This window comes from Dermacentor andersoni, chromosome 3 (genome assembly GCF_023375885.2).
Source record: "Dermacentor andersoni chromosome 3, qqDerAnde1_hic_scaffold, whole genome shotgun sequence".
Taxonomy (NCBI): domain Eukaryota; kingdom Metazoa; phylum Arthropoda; class Arachnida; order Ixodida; family Ixodidae; genus Dermacentor; species Dermacentor andersoni.
The window spans coordinates 142,654,161-142,681,480 of record NC_092816.1 but is presented as its reverse complement, the minus strand read 5'-3'; the positions used below and the strand labels follow the sequence as shown (position 1 = coordinate 142,681,480).

The 27,320-nt window shown below is 46.2% G+C and overlaps 1 long non-coding RNA gene across 1 annotated transcript; it reads left to right on the top strand.

Moving 5' to 3' along the window:
• The first annotated feature begins 928 nt into the window (after positions 1 to 928).
• On the top strand, positions 929 to 15,116 carry LOC126525305 (uncharacterized). The gene is made up of 3 exons (XR_011893110.1): positions 929 to 1,046; positions 3,232 to 3,290; positions 14,450 to 15,116. It is a non-coding gene; the product is annotated as an uncharacterized lncRNA (long non-coding RNA).
• The last annotated feature ends 12,204 nt before the right edge of the window (positions 15,117 to 27,320 follow it).

Genomic DNA, 27,320 nt, shown 5'->3' with positions numbered 1-27,320 from the left:
AATACCCCAGCCTAGATATCAGAGGTATTTGTTTCTATAGGCTTGTACACTGGTTTGTGTCCTTGTGAAATGTACCTAACGCAGCTTCCGTTTGTCAGACTTTATTTTGTGTATGTACTCGCCACGTGCACACTATCATTGCCTCACAGAGGAGACAACGTGAAGCGCAGTAGTAAATAAATGCACTGCAGTGCAAAAATAATAATTTCAGGAGCGTAGTAATTGCCTGGTCCTTATGCAACCCAATAGCACTAGTCTTTACTAACTCCAGTAGAGCCTTCAAGTACACGCTTTCTAGAATATTTATTTGTTCGAGGTGGTGCCTCCACAGTGTGTGTAGGTTATCGCGGTGACCTTCAGTGGCTAACGACTCCACATTTTCAATAACAAAATAAGTAATTATTTATTCTGACAGCGGGTTCCAGCAGAGTACCAAGGCTAATTACAGAGTGGAATTTCCGCAATCTTCTTTCCATTTCAGCTTTGATTCCACAAGAATTTCTCAATGTGCGGCTGTCAAAACATAATTGCCTCCATCGGACGCCAGAGAACCCAAGGGCTTCACTGGACAGGTTTTCCCGCTAGGAAATGAGTTAGAGCCTTTCCACATATGACGGCTGTTTTGAACGATGTAAAATAACAAGCGCTTTGACAATGTACTCTGGTTCTTTCCTTTCTTTTTAGACTGAAATTAGTTCATTTTGAATGCACGCCGATAGATTGTTGGACCTTCAAAAGATTTTTTTTTCGCTTTTGTTTTCGGTTTAGTGTCAATCAAGTGCTGCAGATAATTTTGTTTCATGTACATGGAGTAGAAAGCCTGCGTTCGTTCAACAAATCCTGTAAGTGACGCGAGTTGGCCTTTACATAGAGCCGCCTGCCTCAATGCGAAGGTATAAAATGGCACGTATCATAACGGCTGTGTTGCTTTAGATCCCACATCTGTGCGCCGAATTGGTTGCAGTGCAAAACGATCTATTCGATTTTTTTCAAGATGCTACAATTTCACGGATTGCTGTATTTTTCCACAATAGCACTTGCGGTTGGTATGTCCTATTGATACTTTCTTTTCAAGTAAGAGAGGCCTTTAATCACATGATTTTTATGCCAATACCACTGTTCCATTGGACACTCGCAAAGACAGCCAGTCCTTCTATGGGCACTCTCAATGTATTACCATTGCTGGCCATGCTTTCCGTTTTCTGTGAAACCAATTGACATCTACCCAAATGTTTCCTGTGACTGCCATCTGATGACATCATTATTTATGAGCAAAATTGTAGCCCTAAGTTTCCCTATTTGTCCTTTGACCCTTTAACTGGCTCTTGATTCCATTGGCTGCACGTGATTTAGTTGAAGGCAAAATTGTACTGCTTGAATTTCCCGAGACAAAATAGCTCGAAATAAAAATATAAGGCTTTTATTTCTGTATACTGACAACTCCGCGCACATCAGCCAAGAGTCGACAATTGTGTAACAGCGCAAAATGTTGCATTTTCAGTGGTTTGTTCGTGTGCACTCACCATTTCGCTCTCTGCTCCAATTGAAACTAGAAAATCCCTTTTACTGAAGTACTGTAGCGCCAAGTAGACGACACAAGAAGAAGAGACACGGACGAGCGCTTACTAACAACTAGCAACTTACTAAGTTCTTAGTAAGCGCTCGTCCGTGTCTCTTCTTCTTGTGTCGTCTACTTGCGCTATAGTACTTCAGTAAATATGCACCAACTAGCCCAACAAAAAGTTCTGCTAGAAAATCCCTATTAGGATTGTGCTCCTTCCTGATAGTCATAGTCATTGAGGTTCGAAAAAGAGCCACAATGGAGGTATGCTAGGAGGTAACACTTCAAGTTTTTTTGTAAAAACGTTCAACACTATAACTATTACAATTAAAATCACGGGGACCTGTTGGGCAGTTTACGCTGTCGCCGTAAGCTTCAAGTTATTGTAGGTGTATTTCTCTAGTATTGTATAGCGTGCTCTAATAGAATAACTTATTTTTGGTTTTCGTAACGGTTCAGCAGCATCAGCGTTTCCTTCTTCTTCTTTCTTTCATTCGTAGGAGGGGAGGAGGTGGAAGGAAAGATGTGATGACGCAAAGCTTGCACTTTAATGTCATGCCACGTGTCACGCATTCTAATAGAATTGTATGAAGAATAGAAAATTAGATAATTACAGAATAAAATGAGTGCTGCATATCATGTGAAGCATATTGTTCTTCTTTTGTTAAATTTGTTATGATAGTTCTTGCTGCTGTTGCAGACCTGACGATAAAAATGGAGTTTCGTCAGAGGTTTCTCAATATATTTATGAAAAAAAAAACTAAAGTAAAAGCAGCTGTTATCTATGTAATGGGTACGACACAATTTTAATTTCTGACCATTTGTTATCAGCCAATGAGGTGCAACGAGATGCTTCTTATGTTACCGCTACGTCCCAGTTATTCCAATCGGCAGCACGCTTTATTATGAACCCCATAAAAAGGCGAAGTGTCTCGCTAGTATCTTCAAGTACTTACCCAGGACAATTTCATGACGGAATATATAATTTTAGAGCACAGCTCTTAGGCGCCCTTTCCTAGAGCGGGCGTAACCGAGTGAACGACCACAAAGATGAACTCGGAGTGCTGCGGGGGATTAAAGACTCGAGAAGGAAAGCGGTTAAGATGGTGCACTGGAACCATAATTTGGAAAGAGAAGGAGGGCATGGCGAAGAATCGAGAAGAAAGGGTATTACAGTGACGGCGGCAACGAGATGGCGCCAGAGTAGCGCGCATGGCCAGTGTGGTCTGTCGGCGGCTGGGGCTACGAATTGCGCCCACGCGTCACCCACGCGCTGGCCCTCGCGATCTCCAGATTGGCGAGGCAGTCATGCGGCGCTTCACTCCATTTGCAACGCGCCGTACCAGACAGATTGTCCGCTCCAGCCAATATATCGCAAAATTAGAACACTCATAGATATACGCTCACAATTAAAAGTAGGGAGTATTGTAATTACCGGTGATTTTTCCCTGCGATTTACTTGATTGAGGCATGAATGAATTAAAGGTCGAACGTGGGCTACGAAGTGGGTTATGTTTCGTTACCGCCAAATATATTTCAATGAATAAGACGGTATCGTTACACATCAGAATTTAGGGAGATATATGAGATCACAAATTTGATTTTTTTTTTAAGAATACATTGATAATATGAGTACGCATTATGACCTCCTATGTCAAAATTTCTTTCAGCGCGACCTCTTGGCTTTCAAACTGGACAGATGGTACAAATCGAGAGGAAGTGCACACCGGTAAGATTCGAATGGTACTTCTTACATCTCAACTTTTTCGCTCAAGGTTACGAGAATCAAACGGAGTAATTACTACGATTCAGATGTTGATATTTTTCGGGCCTCTTCGTCTTCTCCCAGAGAACACGAAACCAAGCAGACATAGCACATCATGAAGCAAAAATTAAATATTTACCCACATTTGCGGAGATTTATCAGCAGGGTGCTTTTGGGTGTTGATAGGCATGGGTTCAGATTAACATAATGGTACGAATACAGCATCTGCAGTAAAGTAACAAAGCATTTGCAGTCTCCTAAGCCTTCGATATTAATGTACGTTGTCGTTCAGTTTTTCGGAGTAGTCCAGGGGTGATTTTCCCTTCACTGTAAGCGTCCACAAATCCCTTCACTTGTTTCGAAAATAACATATGAAATATATTGTGTGTTCTAGTGTGTAGGTTATAGACACTACTCCCTCAAGCTCAAACTTACTGGATCACTATAACACAGTCTTGCCAGTGGAGAAAGCACATATTTTTAGAGAAATCATGCATTCATAGTTCATCAGCGTATCGTTTATCTCAAGGTGAGAGTTTTCGCGCACCGAATAAGTAGTACAAATGCGCCTATCGTGCATGACTATACTACATTGTGGGAAAGCAGATAAATGATGCGTGTTGCCATGCCACAGATCGCGATGGGCTTCCCTTATGCCGTATAAGTAACTTATGAAACGTCCGCGTCGCTACCGCTTAATGTCGGCTCAGTATCACTGTAGCCTACGCTGCTGGAATTACTCGCACTTGTAGAAAGCAGAAACAGCCCCAATGGTGCCATGTTGTAGGTGATTGGTGCATGTAAAGCCCTTAAAGGGAAGCTGAAACTTTTCCAGAAAAAATGAGTGAACATCTGTACATAATGGTTTTCAACCCTCCGAATTCGAATATCGTATCGAAATTGAGAGAAAGGAAGCGCAAATATATTTTATTTCGACGAAAAGTTGCGCAGCGGACACGCCCAGCTCGCGCGTCTCGTTTCCGCCTGTGATTGGTCGGGCGCATTGTGACGTCAGCTCTAGTAACCGACCGCTGTCGCTACACATGAAGCGCGGTGCCAGGTAGTTTGGTGCTGTTTTTCTGAGACGGTAATGGAAAATTTAGAGAGACTGCGTTTTTCTGAGGAGTTCGGCGTTACTCCCTACATGTACGAGCCGATTGCGAAGAGCCGGCCTCTCGAAGAAGCAAACGATGCTGGTGCGAGCAGTGCTTTCGTCGCGAACCAAAGCGAAGTCTTGGGATCTCCTCGTGTTGGAAATGCTCTTTGGTGAGTATGTTTTTTGCAAAGCGATCTAGTGATCTCGCCGATCTTTCGCGATCTAGTGAGCTCGTTTGCGGTCAAACAACTGTAGTGTTGTGTTCCTGATGCCTCCTCGTGGAACGTAAGCGGGGATGCGATCGTCGGCATTTGTGCGCTGTCCAAAGCTGTCGGCAATCTACAAAGACGGTTTAAACGCGTGAAAAGCTTCCCGGTTCATGCAGTACGTGTAGTGACCTTCATCTGTTGACTACCACGTTGACTACCACTCATGTTGATTACCACTCACGTTGACTACCACGCACGTTGACTACCACTCTACATACACGCAGACGCACCAACAAAGGAATGCAGGGTCGATCGAAGCAGATTACGATGGCACGCACGCAGAAACAAGCGCGGTCAGGCACGGTCGCGGACGCTGCGAAGAAACGAAACACTAGAGTTGAGGTCACAACACCGCGGTTTCCGGTCTCCGCTCGCATCGTCAGCGTCAGCAGCAGCGCGCGGCATTCGACGGGGGGCGGAGCTACAGTGCAATTTCAACCGACGATTACGTCGCTCCTAATTGAAAAAAAAAAACCCAAATTTTACCTACATGGTTTATAAGGTTCCCGCATCCGTATATGAGCGTCTTATTGAATTCGACAGACTCTTCAGCTTCCCTTTAACACTGCAGTTCAAAGAAACACAGTTTCCACTGTGAAAAAAATGGAAAATATTGAAATTGATAAACGTGAACACATTTCTCGCCCAAACAAAATGCAACGTTGTATACTTAATAAAAAACAGTAACACGGCTTCGGCCTGGCGCCCATTCATCTTCGTCGTCGTCATCGTCATAATGGTTAACGTCTAATACAAGACAATCACCTCTCCCTACGTCCTGCGATTATACATCTCTTGCCTGATCTTTTTCTGGCACGTAGTATAATCAAGGCGATCTGCCAGCATCCAGATCAAAGGTCAGTAGAAGAAACCTGGCACCGTAGAGACAGTGAAGAGTGCGTCGACGCGTGGCAACGGGTACACGTCTTTCTTAAGCACTTTGTCCAGCTGGCGGCGTCAACATACAAGCACCATGTGCCGTCTTTCTTCTTAACCAGCACCATGATTGACGCTCACGGTCTCGAAGAAGGCTCAATTACGTTATTATCGAGCATCATGTTTGAATTATCTTGCGTTCCGACAGGGATACTCGATATGGTCCACGGTGAATAGGAAGAGTATTGCCAGTATTAATACGACGCTTGACAGCAAGCGTCTGGCCTAAGGGACGATGATCAAAGTCGAAAACATTTCTGTAGGAAAACAAAACAAGTTAGAGGTCTTCTACTTCTGCAGGTAAAAGGTCCGTCATAATCCGTTTCTGAACCTTGGGATCAGCGCGAGAATCAGATTTTTGAAACCTGATAGGCTCGGACGAAGCGTCGGGTGAGAAAGCGGCGAGATGATGGTAATCTAAAGGCTCAGGATGGGCGAGGCAAATTCATTAAGGCACAATATGCTAGGTTAAACTAAAGTTTACGACATGCATGCAAGTACGAATGATCGTGATAGAACTCTAAGGTTTAGTAACATCATACTGCAATGGAATGTCGGACAGCGGAGTGATTAGATATACTCTCCGTCAGGAATGGGTTGGAAAGACTGCACTTCGATATATCATAATCATTTAGGCGGCAGTCAAACGAGGCTGATGGGACTTAAGCGGGAAGGGATTACATCATAAGTATATGAGAAAATAGCCTGTTCTAGGCGGAGGGTGCGGGAGGAGGAATCAATAAGAGGGGAATGGGCTGAAAGAAAATCAAGGCCGAGAAATAGGTCGTGTGGGCAATGGGCAATCACGATAAAAAGGACAGCAGTAAAGCGGCCGGTGATGCTGAGGCGAGCTGTATACATACCGCCGACAGGAACAGTAGCGCCATCCGCAACGCGAACTATGCGTGCTGGAGCAAACGCGAGATGCATTTTAATTCGTCCTCGGAAGGCAGCACTCATAATTCAGAAGTGGGCACCTGTGTCAATTAGGGCATTTACAGCGGTGCCTTTAACGTCAACTTCAAGAACGTTCTCGTCCGTGGACAAAGTGGGCAGAGAATTAGAGGGCAAACTCGATATCGCAGCTTCACCTCCACAAGCTGCACTTTCTAGTTTTCTGTCCGGGTGTAGGGAAGAATCGACGGTGACGAGAAGCGAAGGCGCTGGGGTGTAGGGGACTGACGACGTCGGGATGACGGCAATCGGCTGTTCCGAAGACTTGGAGCAAGGGCGTTAACGGCAGTAAGATCCTGGAAATATGCACTGTCTTATGCCGAGGATGGAGTTGGCCATTGGTTCCGGCAGTGATGAGCGATGTGGCCAATGAGGCAGCAGTGGAATCAGATGGGCCTGCGTCAGGGTCACGCCATTCGGACGGGTTCCGGGATGCGGCGGGAAATGATTGCCAGGGGACGAGGAGGGCCGCGAGAGAAGGGCATCATGCTCTGTTCGTGGGGGGAAGAGCTTATGGAGTTGGGAAGCATGTTTTGAAATTTCTTTCAGAAAACGGCTTCGATCATAGCAATCGTCGCTGGTGATCAATCGGTGGGCGTCGCCGAGTAGGATGGCGAATTGGCGGGCTCGAGCTCACGGGGAACGAGTGACGTTGTCAAATGGGAATGGCTGGCGCGGTTGGTCCGCACAAGTCGACGGAGCAGCGGTATTTTGCAGGTGCGCAATATGGAGCGTGGTACGTCGGCACTTCGCTCCTTGAAAGCAGCACATTATTTGATGATGGCTTCAATTAGAATCGTTGTGGAAATGCAGCAAGTTGAAGTCGTCGTCTGTGATACCCTTGCATATGCGCGCCGCGTTATCTGTTTCAGACATCTGGCCAGCTTTGCAGCAAAGAGCCAGGACGGCTCGTATGTACGAGACGTAGGCTTCGGTGGGGCTCCGAGCACGGGTAGCAAGGGCCTTTTTGCTACTACCGTGCGCCTGACGGGGTCGCCAAACAGTTTGCCAAGTGTTTCTTTGAAAATGTCAAAGCTTGCTAAGTCTTCGTAGGTTCGGTACCACTCGAGTGGGGTACCACTGAGGTAAGAAAACGACGTTAGCAATCATGAACGTTTTTAATCCCACCTGTTATTAGTGCTGACGCGTTCATAAAGTTTTCTTCACTCTTTGACGTCAGTGGCGTCCAAGCCGGGAAAACTACCAGGGTCGTAAGCATGGGGAAGCTTCACGACTGGAGGAGTAGGACGAGTCGTACTCGATGCTGGTGAGTTCTCATCTCTGGGAGATATTGTAGCGAGCTCGAAGCAGCGACAGCTGTGAAGCTCCGTGGTGAGGACGGGACCACAAACTTTTACCAAAATGCCTCCTGCCGTGACACGCAAGTACAGGAACTAACCACAATGTATTTATAAAAGCAGCGCAGCCAGAGACAAACTTTACCATCATCATCGCTATAGTATTGTATTCCAGTATTCCTCAGGCCGTCGTCGTCAACGCCTTTGTCGTTTATTTATGTTGTGCTCATTCAATCTTGAGGATGTCGACATCGACATTGCATCGGCGTCATTGTGCAGTCGCCAGACCGTTGCCATCATGCATTTCTTTTCATACGGCCAGCGCCATGCCTTCATGGTCATGGCACCATCGTTACTACAGCTTGGTCAGTCGACTCAAGTCATACCATTGTCTAGTAACAGCGTGTCTGAATGAAGACGACGAAGCGACGAGCGGGGAGAATAAAGATGGCTGGCACCATAGCGTAGCCCTACTGTGTATTATTACACATTGGCGCAGCCGCTTTTTTTCTGTGTGGACATTCAAGTCGAGATGTGGGTGGACTTCGTCATGGGAGCAAATCAACGTTGTGGCATCCCAATCTTGGCTGCAACGCCTCAAGATGAAGAGGAACAAGTCCTTCTGGAAGCACTGAGCACTGACGCATTTGTCTCGCATATAAGCGCTAGAACGAAGCTCGCCTGTGATGATTTAGTTGCGAAAGAAAAGGTGCAGCTGAATATAAAACTTCAAGATTATGAGAAGTTTGTGCTGAGTCCATTTCGAAACTGCGCGAAGCCTGCTACCGTCGCTTCGTCTGACAGTGGCGTCAACCTGCTCACTAAGTTTCTTGAAGTGCAAGTGACAGCAAAATCAGTTAATGCGTTTGCTTGCATACGTGACTGAGGGAGGAATGAACAGGCCGAGTCTCGAATACCTGAAGCCAGACATGATTGATAGAAATAATAGTATTCCCGAGTCCTGGCTAACGTTTTAGGTATATGCATGCAATGAAAACTACTGGCACAGTGATGAAGATAACGTGAAAAACATGCGACTATTCCTATTAGGAATAACCAAGAGTTGGTACGAATTGCGTGTCAACGCTCACAGCAACAAGCCATGGACGGAGTGGAAGGAGAATTTACTCTGCTATTTCGGGGAGAACAAGGTATTATTATGGCATAAAGCTATTGAATTAAAGTATAGGTCTGGGACCGCACTAAGCAATTTGGATGAGAAAAGGAGGCTACTCCAGCCGGCTGACAAAGCTTTGCCCGAGACGTCTGTGGTTCCGCTTATCATTCATGGTTTGAATCCGGACCTTCAGAAGCAAATACAAGTGAGAGGGCCCAAAACGATTGAAGAACTTCAGCAAGGAATGCGAAAACACTACCTGCAAGACTCGAGGCCCCATCGGCAGCCCATGATGCCTGGTGCAATGTGCCCAACTGCCACACGTGCTGCTGAAAAACGTCCGCTTGCAAGCTGGAAGTCTACCGCTTTTCCTGTGTCCTTTCTGACTGACCAAGGAGGCTCAAGCCAACCGAAGATCCAGATGCTGTGACAAAAAAATAAAGAAAGAAGGCTTCGGCTTCCGCCTGAAGACACCAAGAGAAGCTCTTTATTTGTCGCATGCAAACCTCTTGTATATATCTGTTTATTTATGGAAAGGAAAGGATCGCATTAGTTGACAGTGGAGCAAGCATCACAATTATAAATGCCCGTATTGTTGAGACTGAGAAAGCGCAACAGGGACGGGCTGTGGAAGTACATGGACTTGACGGAAGGCGAGATATTCATGATAAATGGACATCTTTAACCATATCCTGTCTCGACAACAGTGTTGCAACGCAGGCGCTAGTACTCGGTGGAGTACCCTATAAATTACTCCTACCACGTCCAGCCATCAGTGCACTTCACCTTAACATCTACTGGACTGGAGAGGTAACTACGGGTCAAAAGCGGCACAATCTGAGCGTTCCTTCAACTTCTTCTGTGAGGAGCCTGTGGAAGCCATCGTCATGTGATGTTAGGAGGGTTTACCTGGAAATGCCATGCTTGAAGGGATAGCCCAAGGCAACTACAAAGTTTGAGGCACCGTTTAAGTTAGGCGATACTACAGTGCTGAGAAAAAAGCCACACGATATGTCACGGGAGGAGAGAATGTGGCTGATGAACGAGCTTCAAAAGATGTTGGATGCACAGATAATTCGTCCATCCACATCTACATTCGCGTCGCCCATCACTATTGCACCTAAGGAAGATGGAAGCCTCCGGCTCTGCACGGATTACAGGCAAAATAATAAGCAGACAGAACTTTTTTCTTTTCCTATGCCACGAATAGACTCTATCATAGACGAGACGTGCGGCTGCAGAATGTTTTCGCGTATTGATTTATGTAAAGGATTTTCGCAAGTTCCACTTTCTGAAGAATACAAGAAATACTCGGCCTTCTAAACGCCTTTTCACATCTATGAGTATAACCGACTCCCGTTTTGATGGAGGAGCTCACACCCTTGGTTCCAGAAGACGATGAATGATGTCTTGCCACCGTTTCTTGGGAGGTTTTGTAACGTGTACATCGACGATATAATAATTTACTCTCGCAATGAGGAGGATCACTCAGAGCATCTTGCTAGTGTACTTCAAGCACTGAGTGACGCGGAGCTCAAGATTAATGGCAAGAAAACGGAGTTTTTCAAAGAAAACGTGTGTTTCTAGGTAGAGTATTTGATTGCCAAACCACGACAACAAAGCAGGAATCAGTCAAATGAATCTCAAAAATTCAGAAACCATAGCCTACCAGCGATACCGCGAAGATATGAAGCGGCAGTTCGACCGCCGCCACAACACACGGATACCCCATATAGAGCTGAACGATTTAGTACTCGTGAGAAAAGGTCTTCCGGGTACGAAGCAGGTGTACATGGGACCGTATCGCGTGGTGCAAACTGCAATGCAAAAAGGTGTTCTCAAGAGAGTTGGTTACGTCAACAATGACGGCGTGCTCGAGTTTGGAACCATTGTGAACTTATTTAATAATCATCCCAGGAGAGGTGAGTCTTCAAAGAGGGGGAGTGTTCGTGGATGTTGTGAAGAAGAAGTGACAGGGTGTCTTAACGAAGACGACGAAGGGATGAGGGGGCAGAATCATGAAGATGGCGTACACCATAGCCTAGACAGAAGGTAAAGGCTATGGTCATTACAAGACTCACCATATCATCGTCTTCATGTCGTCATCGATATGCCGCCAGTGTCGTTCGTTGGCAGCGTTCCTTCTTCGCCACTCTGTCTTTGTCACAAGATCGCCGTCATCTATTCGTGGCGATGTCGCCATGTTCATTGGTGACCTTGTAAGCGAGTTCTTTCGTAAAGTGAAGCCAAACGAGCGTATTTTGCATTTACGAAAGCAACGGAAATCTGCGATGGACAAACACGAATGATACATAAACATGAGCTCAAAGATACCATGTTTCGCTACGTTTCCCGAATGCTAATCGCATTCCTAACAATTGTCTCGTGAGTTTACTTCTGCCGTAATTTTCTTGTAAATTAATCATCGCAAAAACACAATCTCACAGTGCTGTAGTGGTGTTCAAGTAGTGCCTTCAGTGAATGCGCTATTTCTCTACTGCCACAATTCAGTGACGGTTTACTTGAACCTGACAAATTCTTATCTGTACAGACACTGGATTCCCATGAATATAACAGAAAAAGAAAAGAAAACAGCCCAGATCTGACAATACTTGTAATATCGAACACTACGGAACGAACAGGAACAGGGATAAGCATTTTAAAAAGTCACAGTATACTTACAATGCTTCCCCTTGTCATTTGTAAAGAGTTAGCTTTTTTAGGGTACTTAACGCACTTGGGGGTTACGTATCTATGTTTAAAAGTTTTTATGTAATTGTTTTGCCGCTTATCTGGGCCATTTTGTAGTCAGTGGTCGAACGGGTAGCGCGTCGGACTGCTGTGCTTTGACAACGGGGTTCGAAACCGACCATTGGGCCAACTTTTGTCAGTCAGTATGTGGCGATGTCAACGTTCGGGCGGCTCTTCAACGAATCTCTTTCACACTCGTATGGGTCACTGTTGATGAGGGAGTGGGTAAGTACTGGTGTTTAAAACTCTTGACGCCGACAAGGGGTACAGGGTATACTCCCCTCTGTCTGTGCTAGTCACCAATGAACCTATTTCATGCCAACTTGGGCCACTGGTTATGTACCAGTAGATGTGCGCCATTACACTATGATGCAAAATATTCTCTAACGTTCACCGATGCAAAGCAGAATGGAACCCTCGTCACACGAGTTTCTCAAGTATAGCAACCCGACGCATTAAACGGCTGCGCCACAAGTGCACTAAGTATGCGGCGCTTTTTGATGAACGCTTTACACGCAAATGCTTTGGCGAGCTGCGCCATGAATGCACTGGCTAGGTGCTACTCTTTGATGGACTCTCGCCAATGGGAATCGCTGAGTATGTGACCCTGAGCGTGCGGCAAACGAGGCAACAATTCTCAGCGTCCACCGGCACCGGCGCACCCCGCTCAGGGTATCGGAGACCTTTCGCGGACTTCTCTGCACTACCGCTGGGTGGCGCAGCGTGTCCAGAAAGCACGAGACAGGAGCCCGGTTGCCGCATGACGTGTTTCTCAGCGATCTCGAGCCACAGCACACCGTGAATTTCGAAGCCCACGTGGAGGCTTCACGGTGACAGCGTAAGACGGCGCGGAGAGTGATCTTAGTGAAGGGCTAAAGAGCAATCCACCCACCTGCGGCGCACGCCGTTCATATAACGCATTTCAACAGTGGCAGTACGTTGTGTAACTATAGGGATTACATGCTAACGCATAACCGTCGACAGTCATTGTGAGATAGGTTGTGCCACAGTTTTTTTCAAATAAGAATATATCTGTAGACTGTGGCCAAACAAAAAAAGAAGCATTAACATAGGAAACTATACCAAGAATTCTGCAACAGAAGCACAAATTTTGCCCCGTACAGTGTGTGCACATGCGTTCATGGCCTTCTCGTTTTCGTATTTTTTTTATTAACAGTGCAACAATTGAAGGATGCGTGGCGTACAACAATGGAGGGAGCAATTACCTAACTAGTAACCGCGTGGAGCCTGACGCTTTACGCTATGTTAGAAACGAAAATTTTCGCACATCTTCGGGAAGCCACAAGAAGCTTTCGGGCAGCCTACATAACCTTATGCATGTTATTAAGAGGCAAAAATCGTTGAAAAGAAGACGCAAGAAGAGGTTTGTACAAGGATCTGTTTGCACCGGTATAGCAAAACATTCTTTTTGTCGCGTATGAATAATTTTTTCAGCGATGCTTTCAGTTCGACGACAAGCCTTGGCAAACGATATGCGCGTATTTTTATGTGGTCCTCAAGATTTTCCGTATGCATACTTGGACTAAGTATGGATAATATTAAAAGTGATGTTCAGAAAAATCTTTAGTTGTGCTGCTTATCTCGTGGCCCAGCCAAGTCGCTCAGCGCTCGTTTACTTGTAGTTAGGAACATGATGTGAAAAACTAGGCAAACTTCGCCATTTCCCTGAGCGAACAAAACGTGGTAGCGGTACCATGTGTTATAGAAAGGCGGGAGGTTTAGTGGGATGCGTGTACCGAACATTTGAAGTGTGTAGGTTGTATGACGTTTTAGAATGATATATCAGTTTTGGTTTCATAATTTCTTAGGCAACAAACAGGGTGCGTTCGCTTTCCCAATATTGTCTTTTAAATAAAGAAATCATCCTGTTTAAATTTCGGGGTAACAGATCGAATAAAATTAATGCGCGATGAACTTTTAAACAGGCGGAATGGTTATATCCTTCGCAAGAAATTACTTACGGAAACCTTTCACAGCGTTAGAAGGCTAGATTACCACAGGGTAGTCCGCCTGACGAAAGGAAATGTTGAGTAATTAACCTGATTCAATTTTTCACCTCCCACAGCACGCCTCCATTGTTTATTCACCTGGTGCTCCTACCTCGATAACCGTGTAATTAGTTCCACCAAAATTCTCAAGGAACTTAACTTTCTACAGTGTTGATATTTCAAGAAATTATGGAGCTACCCTATGCGTGATGTGCTGTTAAAGTTTCACGGGCATCTAGTGCGGCCTTCATTTTTTACAAGATGCCTTTTGAGGTGCTCCAAGGCCTCACAGGGTCGTTATTTGCGGTATATTTCAATGCGCTGGGAGAATATATCGTTGCACCATGTCAGCATATCGTTAAATGAAGGTCCTTTCGTGTAAAAAGATCTGTGGAGAAAGTTTAACACGTGAGGCTTAATATTATGCCCTGAATATAAACACAAAATATTCGTATGATTGATTTTATCACACGTACGTAATACAATGCCCGTAGCAAATTTCTGAGGTTGCTTGGATGAACTAGATGAGGCACGTTGTTATTTTGTGGAAATAAGGGGAGATTGTGGGTTACGTCTAGGCAATTTTGAAAATGCATGGTATACTTACTGTGTTTGCCTTAAATTGAGAACCACGAAGGTAAACAAAGAAGGATTGGTTGACTTTGGGTGTTTTTCTCATTTCCGTCATTTCAGGTGCCGTACTCAAACTTGATAGTGTGCATCACAATGGAGATGGCGAGTCCACCGGTAGGAGTCGTTATAGGGGATGATTTCGGCCCAGGAACTGAGAGTGAGGCTCCATGGCTAATTGAACCTGACTCGACTTCGGAGGACTCTGAGCTCAATGCGACTCCTGATTTACCAGACTCTGCAGAAGTTAACACTACTGAAAACAAGAGTGCCGAAGCGTCCCCATCACAGACAGTCGCACCTAGTGATGGGAACTCAGCAGATGGCTCAGCATCAACTGAACAATCGGCGTCTGCGTAAGCATCACATACAAGTGAAGCCGGCAACAGAGATGCAACTACATCATGCGCGAACACTGTAATGGGATCCCTCCAGTAAGACTCCTATGCAACACCAATAGAGATTTAAAAAAAAAGCACTCGGAAGCGACAGAGAATTATTTTCCATCAAGTACGCTTTGAAAATACATGCAGGCACGTCCTGCATTGAGCGTTAACGTCTAACACTTGTTGGCCAGGGAAAAGCGGTCATTCGAGCAAGATAAGCAAGTTTACCTGTCAATGCCCCCCTCTTACAGAAGATCGTCCCGATGCTGTAAATAAACAAAAGAACCAATAATAAATGTACGCATAGTAAAGGAAAAAAGAATGGGGAAACAAAAAAAAAACAATATTACGAACTTCGTCAGTGGGCGCAGAAAGGCTTGAGGCGCACAACATCGACTACTCCAGGTCGTGAGCACCACCGCTGTGATTGCGTAATGACCTCTAGTAGGGCCTCATAGTCCACAGATTCCAAACGTGATATGATCTTGTAGGGTCCCAGATGCCACCGCAAAAGCTTCTAATACCGGTGTCATACGTACATTTCTCATCGCGATCGGGGCTGATCGGGATTGAGCTTGATTCGGATCAAGTGTTGCTACACGGTCATTTGCGATTGCGACCTTGCGGGATTCGCATCCCGATGATCGTTATCAGAGAATCGCGATTAGGCCCCTTGACCGCGATCGATGATGATTGAATGACAACCGCTTTGAAATGGGGTGGTGAACAATAATCACCTAGCCTGCTTGATTTATTGAGGAATGGTACATATGTTTATTATCAAGCATTTGTTATTACCTCTTAACCTTTTTTTTCTACTTCAAAATCTAACTTCTACCACTGGCCATGACTGTAAGAGAGTTGTATCAATTTCTCCCCAGCCTTTCTTCCACGAATAATTTGAACGTCTCTGACTTTTCTCGACTGCTGACTGGTTGATGCTTCCGCCACTTTAAAGCCAAGGACTTCTGGAAGGTGTAACTTACCTAAGGCTCTCACTCAGTGGATTCCTTCGGATTCCATTAGGATGTGCTGTGTGGTCTCCGGGTTTTTGTTGCAGCATACACATGTTTTATCTATTTACGAATATATGCTCCGGTATGTATTTGTCCTTAGGCAATTGGCTCGAACTTCAAATAGCAAGGCAGAGCCATTTTTACTGCCCTACAAATTTTCCCTTTTAATTTCCTTGTTCTCATTTTTTTAATCTACATGGTCCTTTTTGTTTCCATTCTTTGCATCGAATTAACTTTTTTTATTCCTCTAACTTCTTTTTGATGACTTTTGGTTGTGTGTTTACAGTTTCAATTACATTGTACTTGTTTGTCAACTTTGTTGACCTCTTTCGCCATTTTGTGTCCATGCTTTTGAAGTACAGATACTTGCGCACTTTAGCTTCCCATTTATTTCCATCCATCTTCCTGAGTCTTTCTCCAGAACTAATTTTGCTTTGTGCTTCTCTGACTTCCAATGAGGCCCACCCCATGTCACCCTGCACTGCCTCATTTGTGCTTTTATCGTGGGGTCCCCAAGCCAACCTGCCTACCGATCTTTGGTTAGCTCCCAACCCAGACAAGATATTCGATTTTAAGCAGAGAGCGGCATTTGCGAACTTTAGCGCTGGCACCGTTACTCCTTTCTACATTCCGCGTACTGTATCAGAGTGATTGCTCAAATTTGTCGGTGTCTCGGAAGCCAATGCCGTATATTATCAGTGGCATGCTTTTATACAGTTAGGGCATGCAAAGCGTTACCAGCTTGCTACACGTTACACGTACCACCTAATGCTTATTGTGGCCCCACAATGCTCTGCGTTTTGTTATTGCAGCATTTCGCCTCCCCTTTATTTTCACATTCTCTTAGTGGGTGCTTGAGTAAGTCTCTCCATCGTTCATATATACGCCGACGAATTTATGTTGTTTGACTATGGGTAGGACTTGCTGTTGCATTGACACCGAGTAATTACTCAAATGTTCAAGAAAGTTCATAATTCCCGATTGCTCTGTGCTACACTTGAGGCTTAGATTTGTTGTTACATCGCCAAAGATATTCGAAAGTGTCGGTAAATCTCTTTTACTGTCCTATAGTAGCACTATAGGACAATAAAATAGTAGGACTAGAGGGTCGCATGCCACAGGGTGTCACACCGTCGCCGTTTGATCTCAACTTTGGCACCAAGACGGCCACTCGGGCCTTCGAGTGGTTTGTGCGGCAGCTGAAGGCCAAGTTGCAGCCAAATGGCGTTGTGAATGCCATCACGTTCGAGACCGCATGCTTGCTGGTTCTCATCCGACGGCAGTACTACTGGACGCCCGTGCAGGATCTCAAATCGCGGACCGACTGGAAGTACGTACACTCGCATGGTACTCATGTGCACATGCACTATTGACATCTAGCTGATCATGCAGAAGTGCTGCACGTGGTGCTTACAGATGCTGAACATGCAGTAGGCATCATAAGTTTACAATCCATGTGGTCTAAGAAAAAGCAATAATATATTTGCAGCCTTGCACTACATCTGCAGGCTTGGAGTGATGCCTGACACCGGCGAAAGATGCCGAAAGCGAGTGGGGCTATACTAATCCAGGTACAATCAAATTAGGAAGGCCCACTAAGCTTGAACAAAGGCACTCCCTCACTATAGCAGGAATTGGCCCTCCGTGGCACCGTATTCGCCCACAACCTCAAAAAATGATATCTAAAATTAACCAATGGCCCTCAGTCACCAGCGGCTGCTGAGCCCCTGACCGAGGCGGCGGTGAGACTTGTAACGCTGCAGAGGGTGCTAAAAATTTCTGGGTCCGGACAGGCCGCCAATGGAAACTGACCCTTGCAACGTTCAACGCGCGAACCGTTTCGAGTGAGGCTAGCTTAGCAGGACCCTTCGAAGAACTATCAAGCATTGTTTGGGATATTATCGACCTAAGTTAGATTAGAAGAACTGTAAGGCTTAGACATTGCTGAATAACGGCCATGTCCTCTGCTATAGATGTCTCCCGCATAAAAAGCGATACGGGGTAGGATTCATAATTCATAAGGACATAGCGGGCAACATTGACGAATTCTACAGCATCAACGATATGGTAGGAGTAGTGGTAATCAAACTCAATAAGGGGTATTGATTAAAAGTAGTACAAACCTACGCTCGAACGTCCAGTCACGAAGATGAGGAAGTAGATCTCTTTTATGAAGACGTTGAATTAGCGATGAGAAAAGTGCAAACGCGGTATACAGTAGTAATGGGTGGTTTCAATGCAAAAGTGGGGAGAAGCAGCCGGGTGAACAGGCAATTCGGAATTATGGCTTCGATTCAAGAACCGCTAGAGGAGAGATGCTGTTATAATTCACAGAAAGGAATAAGCTGAGAATAATGAACACCTTTTTCAAGAAACGCAGCAACAAAAAATGGACCTCGAAAAGCCCTAATGGTGAAAGAAAAAATGAAATTGATTTCATACTTTCTGCCTATCTCAGCATAGTCCAGGATATAGAAGTGATAGGTAAGGTAAAGTGCAGTGATCATGCGTTCTTGAGCGCCACGATGCACCTGAATTTGAAATGAGAAAGAGTAAAATAGGTCAAGAAAGAAGAGGTCAACTGAGAGGCAGTAAGGGTAAAAAAAGACAAATTTAGCCTGGTACTCGCCAATGAATATGCAGCCTTAGAATAGACAGATGATGATGATGACATAGAGGTAATGAATGAAACCGTAACGAGGTTGGCTTCAGAGGCACCATATGAAGTGGGAATGGGCACCATATGAAGTGGGAAATTATAGGCCCGTTAGCTTACTCCGAGTATTATATGAAATATTCACCAAAATAATCTTCAATAGAATAAGGGCAACATTGGATTTTTGTCAACCAAGGGAGCAGGCAGGCTTTATTAAAGGACACTCCACAATGGATCACATTCACGTCATTAATCAAGTTATCGAGAAATCCGCAGAGTACAATAAGCCTCGATATGTGGTTTTCATAGATTAGGAAAAAGCATTTGATTCAGTAGATATAGCAACAACCATAGAGGCATTGCGTAATCAAGGAGTACAGACCGCTTACGTAAATAGCGTAGAAAATATCTACAGAGATTCAACAGCCACCTTACTTCTACACAAGAAAAGTAGGAAGATACCTATGAAGAAAGGGATCAGACGAGGAGACACAATCTCTCCAATGCTATTCACTGCGTGCTTGGAAGAAGTATTCAAACTACTAAACTGGGAAGGTTTAGGAGTAAGTATGGACGGCGAATACATCAGCAACCTTCGGTTAGCCGATGACATTGTTCCATTCAGCAGCACCGCGGACGAGTTACAGGAAATGATTGTGGACCTTAATAGGGAGAATGTAAGAGTGGGGTTGAAGATTAATAGGCAGATGACAAAGATAATGATAAATAACCGGGTAAGGGAACAAGAGTTCAAGATCGCAAGTCAACCTCTAGAGTATCTGAAGGAGTACGTTTACCTAGGTCCACTAATCACAGGGAACCCTGACCATGAGAAGGAAATTCACAGAAGAATAAAAATGTGCTGGATAGCATACGGCAGACATCATGAGCTCCTGACTGGGAACTTACCGTCATCATTGAAAAGGAAAGTATACAATCAATGCATTTTAGCGGTTCTGACATATGGCGCATAGAGTTGGAGACTGACAAAGAAGCATGAGAACAGATTAAGGACCGCGCAAAGAGCGATGTAACGAAGAATGCTAAACATAACTTTAAGAGACAGAAAGAGAGCGCTTTGGATCAGAGGGCAAACCGGTATCGACGATATTCTAATAGACATTAAAAGAAAGGATGTTGCTAGGCATGTCACGTAATGCGCAGATTAGATAACCGTTGAGCCACTTGGGTGACAGCACGGGTAGCAAAAGAACGGAAGCGCAGTAGAGGACAGCAGAAGACTAGGTAGTGCAACGGGATTAATAAATTTGCGGGTGCTAGGTGAAATCGGTTGGCGCAGGACAGGGGTAATTGGAGATCGCAGGGAGAGGCCTTCGTCCTGCAGTCCACATAAATAGGCTGATGATGATGATGATGATGATGATGATGATGATGCTGCTGATGATGATGATGATGATGATCACTATGTCGTGCTAATACGTCAGTCCATGGAGCTTCCGTTGCACGATTAGTCCATTAAGAAGCTAGAATAAATCAAACCCTATTTTCCATTTTCCAGTCGTCTTTCTATGCTCTTAACATAAAGCGTGAAAACAATGGAGACAAAGGATACTGTTGCTTCAGTCCTTGGTGAATTTCCACCACTTCATTACCTGCTCGATCTTCCTATACAACTTGTGCTCGGTTGTCTCTATATGTCTCCCTCAGCAGCTCCATGAAATGGTCCTCTATGCCTTCGTACTAAAGAATATCCGATGAAAATTATGTGTCACGTTGTCATAGGCTCCTTTTACGTCTAGTAATGCTATCAATAAATAATTTTTCTGGGCCACTAAAATGTCTCTGTTCTGAGTTCGCAGAAACATATTATCCTCTTAGCGTCTGTCTGGCCTAAACCAATTGTGCAGTTCCGCTAGAACATAATTGTTCTCCAGCCACTTCGACAGTTTCAATGTTATCACTTACATTTCCATTCAATATATCACTGTCGTTACTCACCAATAATACCGCCGTTGACAATCACGCTTCTAACGCGCTGGCGCGGAGGCCACCGATGTCGCCGGCCTTGTCCCAGAAGTGAGCGCCAGTGGCCGCTCTATTGCTGCTGGTGAGCCAGTTTTTCTTTTCTTTTTGGAAAGAATGCCTGCCTGATGAGCAGTCAACGGCACATGCCGACCGTAACAATCTTCACGGAAGACGTTTCACGCGTAAGTACGCCGAAATCGGAAAAAAGGCGAAAGATTGTCGCTGACTCGTTGATGGTTTCTCTTACGGCAGAGCCTGCATCAGACATTCAAATGTTTTACCCAGACCTACACGCGCACATGCTTGAGTCAGCCGCTGAGTCCAACTACTTCGCGTGTCTTTTGAAGTGCGTAAGCGCATCGTATATCAAAGACAGAATTCTTCACACTGCGAAGACAGCGACTGCGGAAATTATCGGATACGACATTCACAGGCAGTTGGCGAAACTGATCTTTTCAGTCATCAGTAAAAACTCATGCTGTCGAACTCAATTTTGTGCCCACGGACACCCATCTTACAATGACGATAATGCTCCCCACTGCATGACGTCTGATGGGGAGCACGCAGCATGCTCATGGCCCTTCCCATCCTTAAAGAAGGAAAAAAGAATAGCAATCATAAAAGTGAAGGAAAACATATGGTTGAAAGAGGCACGACGGCGCATAGCGGACCTGTCAAATAACAGCTTTGCGAAGTTGCGCGTCAGGGGGCAGCGCCAAAATGGCCTCCGGCGGCTGTCCGGCACACGCTGTGCGCCGACAGTAACGCCACCTCACCCGCTACCCCGGCAGCTGCAGTTAGCGCTGCGCTGCCGTCTGAGAAGAAGGGGCGATTGACCTCCAGGTTGCTGGCCTCAAGGGTCTCGTACCCTGAGACGAGGCCTTCTCGTCAAACACACCACTCGCAAGAGCGCGTGTCCAGCGCTTCGGAAGTGACGGACACATCAACCATTCAGACGGCGTCCTTAGCACCTCAGGACAACTCTTGACCACTGAGAAAGAGACAAGCCTCGACTCATGGCTCCCGGACAAAGCTCTGTGAGCTGACTCATCTGTCTTACACGCACACCACAAAAAACTCTTACGTCAAGGATACACAAAAATAAGAGTGGAATGTTAGGGGACTACTTCACAAGGTCAACGACGTTCAGGACATACTAAGGAGGTTTAATCCAATGGTGTTGCGTGTTCAAGAGACACACCTTAAGTCCGCACACACAAAGTTTCTCTGGCAATACGCCATTTTCCGGAGACACCGAGAAGACACTGTCGCGTCGTCCGGTGATGTATCTATATTAGTCGACAGTGGTTTAGCCTGTCGGCAACTTTAGCTCGAAATCCCCATTGAGGCAGTTGCTATCCAAACAGTAAAGTTCGATAAACTAGTGATAATCACGTCTATATACATCCCCGAGTTATCAGCTCTTGGGAGCAACATTTCAGAAATTTTATGAAGAGTTTTTTCACTCTTATATAGTTTTCGGAGTTCTAAACGCTCATAATAAACTGTGGGGAGTCTCTAGTTGCGAAGCGAGAGCATGGCTAATAGAAAACTTCTTGCTTTCGTCAATGTATGCTTGCTTAACAAGAACGAATCAATATTTTACAGCCCTGCACACAAAACATTATCTTCCACAGACTAAAGCATGGCGTGCAGTCCAATTGTACCGTACCTGCAGTGCGAAGCTATTGATAACCCTTATGAAAGTGACCATTTTCCTATACTTTTTAACCTTACAAAATAGGCTGAATGCACCACACACGTTCCTCGCAAGAAAGTCGATTCAGCCGACTGGACGCGGTTTTGCGAAATAACACATTTACCCTGGGATGATGCCATGCGCTTAGTATTAACGATGCAGTCGCATCGTTAATGCATATTGATGCTGCATCAGTATGCTTTCCCCTAACAATGGGGTCACGTTCAAAATGACTTATATTATGGTGGAATGAGGAGTGGAATGAAACGCGGAAGAAGCATAACAATGTTTGGAATCTCCTACTTAACACACCAACCACAGGGAGCCTAATTACTTTCGAGGCAATAAAGCCACACAGATGAAGAACACGCCGTCGTGCAAAATAGGAAGCTGCCAAAATACATCAGCAGCACCAATTCTTGTGTAAACAAATTAAAAGGCCGACAATCTCATCCTCTACCGCTATATTATATATCCAGAGAGATACCCTCAAACGTGAAGTTGATTTTATAGGTGCACTCTTCGAGCATGTTTACAGTTGATCCCACTATTCGGACACATTCTTGAGGTATGAACAACAAGCAGAGCGACTGCCCTAAGATCCGAAAAGCACGCGAACGCGAAACTGACAATAAAATGGGCCATTTAGCATGGCTGAATTTTAGACTTCACAGAACTGTTTCAATAAATCTGCTCAGGAACCGACGGAATAATATATTAGATGATGAAATGCTTTAACCTGTAAAACTAATAAAAAAGAAACACTCCTGTCACTTTAGATGTCACTTGGTGTGCAGGTAACATTCCGCCAGCTTGCAAACAAGCCATCGTAATCCCGATTCCTGAGGAGAGCAAGGCACTTTTTGTAGCCGTAGGCTACAGACCCATAGTGTTGAAATGCTGTTTTTCAATCTCTTTTAGAATGTGGTAAACCGGCCCGGATATATAATCTTGAAAATAACAAAATACTAGCAAATACTAACAAATCTAGCATACAGCTCCAGGTCATTCCCGCAATAAACACAATGAGGTAGCACGCCACGAAGCTCGAGGTCCTACTCGCCGAGCTGAGCAAAGAGTGACTTTCATTGGTAAGGAGAACGCGGAGGAGGAGATCTGGATAGAAGACGTGTGTTTAGTTTTATTGATTTTGGGGTTACCTTGTCACTATGTTTTTTCCATTGTTGTTATTCACTGCGCATGTCATGCTTTCTGCATATATTTGCTAGCCTGCCTGCACTGCAAATACAATATATGTGAGGTAGCGCCTGTCCTGTGTCTTCCTCGGCTGTTCTTGTATGTCTTCCTGTGCGCGCACTTTTCGTTGATCTAAAATGCACCATCTAGCCCGTCTGCAGGTGTTGTTGACCCTCCAAGGCTTCAAATATTTTGTAGCTATCCCAAGTCAACCCCGCTGTGATTCTAAATTTATTTTGCCTTCTGTATTTCCCTGCGTTCGAAGAGAAAAATTCAAACTTTGAAATTTAGGCACAGACACAACTTCATCCTCCTGACATGGACACTATCTGAATATCTCAATCATACAATTTCCCTTTAAAAAGAAACGTTGACCAGTGCCTTCTAGCTTAGCTGGCCAAGAACAATCAATCTTTGTTAAAATTACAGAAAGTTCATGCAAAGAAAAATAAAGGGGCAGAAAGAGTTCGGAGCTTCAACAAACATATCAACATGTTTTCAACAATATTTGTGTTAGGCAAAAATTACGCTGGTTGGTTGATGTGGAACGACTCAGGTGTGTGTAGAAAGCTATTAAAAAATTATCATTGTACTTACATTTCCATATCAAGCAAACTTGAATTGGTTTGCCATAATGAAACAGTTCTTTACGAAACTGGGTGGTTTGGCGTGAAATGACAGAAGATACTTAAAAATATTGACACGTATACTTATCTTTATCAGGCGACCGCGTTTCGCCGCCTAACAAATGTAATCGCACAGTGCGGGACGTCCCTACATGTATCCGAAGTTTCTTGAAAGTTATCGATGCTTCTACCCGGCTGTCTATTGTCGCCGAACCTTGTGTTATCTGATTTCATCGCGTGACGCGAATGGTGTAGAACTTTGTGGAAGGCACGCGGGTCCGAACGATTAGTCTGGAACATTCGATGACTGTTCTTTAAAAGCCGACGCGCTTGACCCGCAGATCAGATTTTTGATGATCGCCGACCATGTTCGCCGCTATCGTTGTGCTATAAGTGTAGCCTGTTTTTGTGGGCACAGGTTCGCCCAATAAAGGTTAGTTTTGTCTTTCACAGTATTGCAACTGTGTTATTCAACGCCACCACCACGTGACATCTGGTGGAGGTGCTTGTGCGTTCATGTACTGAACGCCGCCGCAAAGCCGCGATCCAAGCCCGAAGCCCGAGGACAAAACCAACATCAGCCAAGACCAGCGGGCTAGCCGCCGACTGCAAGGACTGCCCCCAGAGCACGGACTTCTACCGGAGACGAGCAGGAAGATTGCCACCAAGTCCACCCCAATGGTAGCCCCAGCGTTCCCCGTCGTGCTGCAGCAGCACAAGAAGCGCCCGACGTTCCGCGGTTCAACATTCGAGGACCCGGAATCCTGGCTCGAGACGTAAGAGAGGGTCGCTGCATTTAACAGCTGGAACAGCGACGACAAACTGCGACATGTCTTCTTCGCATTAGAAGACGCTGCCAGGACGTGGTTCGAGAACAGAGAAGCCACCTTAACGACCTGGGACCTTTTCCGAAGCGGCTTCCTGCAGACATTCACAAGCGTCGTACGCCGAGAACAAGCCCAAGCACTACTGGACGCCCGAGTGCAGCTACCAAACGAGAACGTTGCCATCTTTACGGAAGAAATGAGCCGTCTATTTCGCCACGCCGACCCTGAAATGCCCGAGGAGAAGAAACTCCGCCTACTCATGCGTGGTGTGAACGAGGAACTTTTTGCCGGAATGGTACGAAGCCCACCAAAGACAGTCGACGAGTTTCTTCGCGAGGCCACCAGCATCGAGAAGACACTCGAGATGGGAAACCGGCAATTCGACCGCCGCCCGAACTCGACAAGCTACGCGGGAGTTCAGTCACTGGCCACCGACGACCTGCGCGAGACTATCCGAGCGGTAGTGCGGGAGGAGCTACAGAAGCTGTTCCCCTCATCACAGCCTCAAGTGACTTCGATTGCCGACGCCGTGCGTGAAGAGCTCCAACAACAACTCGGAGTAGCCCCTGAATCGCCGCAGCCTCAGCCGCAAGCGATGACATACGCCGCTGTAGCCCGCCGTCACGTTCCCCCTCCGCGCCCACGGCCGGGCCCAGTGACGACACAGTTCCATCGTCCACCACCACCCGCCAGCACGCCAACCCATCAACCCACGTGGCATTCCAAGGAAGACTGACCTTTGGCGCGCCCCCGACCACCACCCGCTCTGCTACCACTGGGGAGAAGACGGCCATGTGTACCGCCGATGCCCATACCGCGACATGGGACTCAGAGGGTTCACCGTCAACGCGCCGCGTCCACAGCTTGGGGAACGCCCACGAGATATCGCCGATTACCTAGCCGCCACTCAGTGGAACTCTCGACGACCGTCCCGTTCGCCGTCACCAGGCCGCTACCTGTCGCCGCAGCGCCGACCATACACCGGCCCAGGCCGGGGCCGCTCTGCGAGCCCATATCCGGAATACTAAAAACAGCAACCGATGGAGGTGCGGTTGCTGTTCGTCGAACTGACGAAGATCCTCCGCCGCCAACGAAGACGACGAAGAGACCACCTAGACGACATAATAACGACACGCCACAGTCCCGACGAAATCAGGAAGCCAAGACTACACCGACGAAAGACGACTTGACGACGCGACGTTCCAACTTCAGTTCAACACGAGGCAGCCGTGATCCGACGCCAAGACCTAACTGTAACGCAAGACAAAGAACCACCGACCTCGACGTACTTCTCGACGGCCACGCAGTCACCGCCTTAGTAGACACAGGAGCCGATTTCTCCGTCATGAGCGGACCCATCGCCGCCCAGTTGAGGAAAGTTAAGACTGCATGGGAAGGCCCTCAAATTCAGACCGCTGGAGGACACCTGATTACGCCGACTGGGATCTGCACGGCAAGAATTACCGTTCATGACCGGACTTACCCTGCCACCTTCGTTATCCTCCAACAGTGTTCACGAGACGTCATTCTCCGCATGGACTTCCTGAATCAACATGGCGCACTCATCGACCTGAAGTCGAAATCGATAACGCTGTCGCAAGATCAAGCGATACCGCCGGAGAGCTGTCGTAGTGACCACGCCTTGAGTGTGCTCGAAGATCAAGTGAGCATCCCGCTGCGCTCCAGCATTATTATATCCGTCGGCACCGAAACACCCGCTAACGTAGAAGGCGTCATCGAGGGCGACCAACATCTACTGCTCGACCGTGAAATTTGCGTCGCAAGAGGGATCGCTCGACGCCACGGAGGGCAAGTGGAAGTTATGCTAACCATCTTCAGCCAAGAGTTCAAGCACATCAACAAGGGCATGACAATCGCATATACCGAGGAAATTGTGGAAACCAGCAATGACTTTCTCCTCTCGGATTCAGCCGCATCTACCCCGATGAGCATAGTCCCCGAACCATACTTCGACGTGAATCGAAGTCTTCCTATGAGTAAGCAGCAACAGATCAGAAGTCTTCTCCGATGATACAAAGACTGCTTTTCGACGTCATCAAGGATTCGACAAACACCAGTTGCAAAGCATCGCATAATTACTGAAGAGAGCGCTCGACCACTCCGCCAGAGCCCTTACCTAGTTTCGACGCGAGAACGTGAAGCTATTAGGCAACAAGTCCACGAAATGCTGCGCGACGACATCATCCAGCCGTCGAAAAGCCCGTGGGCCCCTCCTGTAGTCCTGGTGAAGAAAAAGGACGGAACCCTACGCTTCTGCGTCGATTATCGTCGACTGAACAAGGTCACGAAGAAGGATGTGTACCCCCTTCCATGGATAGACGACGCATTGGATCGACTCTGCAACGCTAAATACTTCTCGTCGATGGACCTCAAGTCTGGCTACTGGCAAATAGAAGTCGACGAAAGACATCGCGAAAAAGCGCTTTCATCACGCCAGACGGCCTCTACGAGTTCAAGGTCATGCCATTCGGACTGTGCTCGGCGCCTGCAACGTTTCAGCGCGTCATGGACACGGTGTTA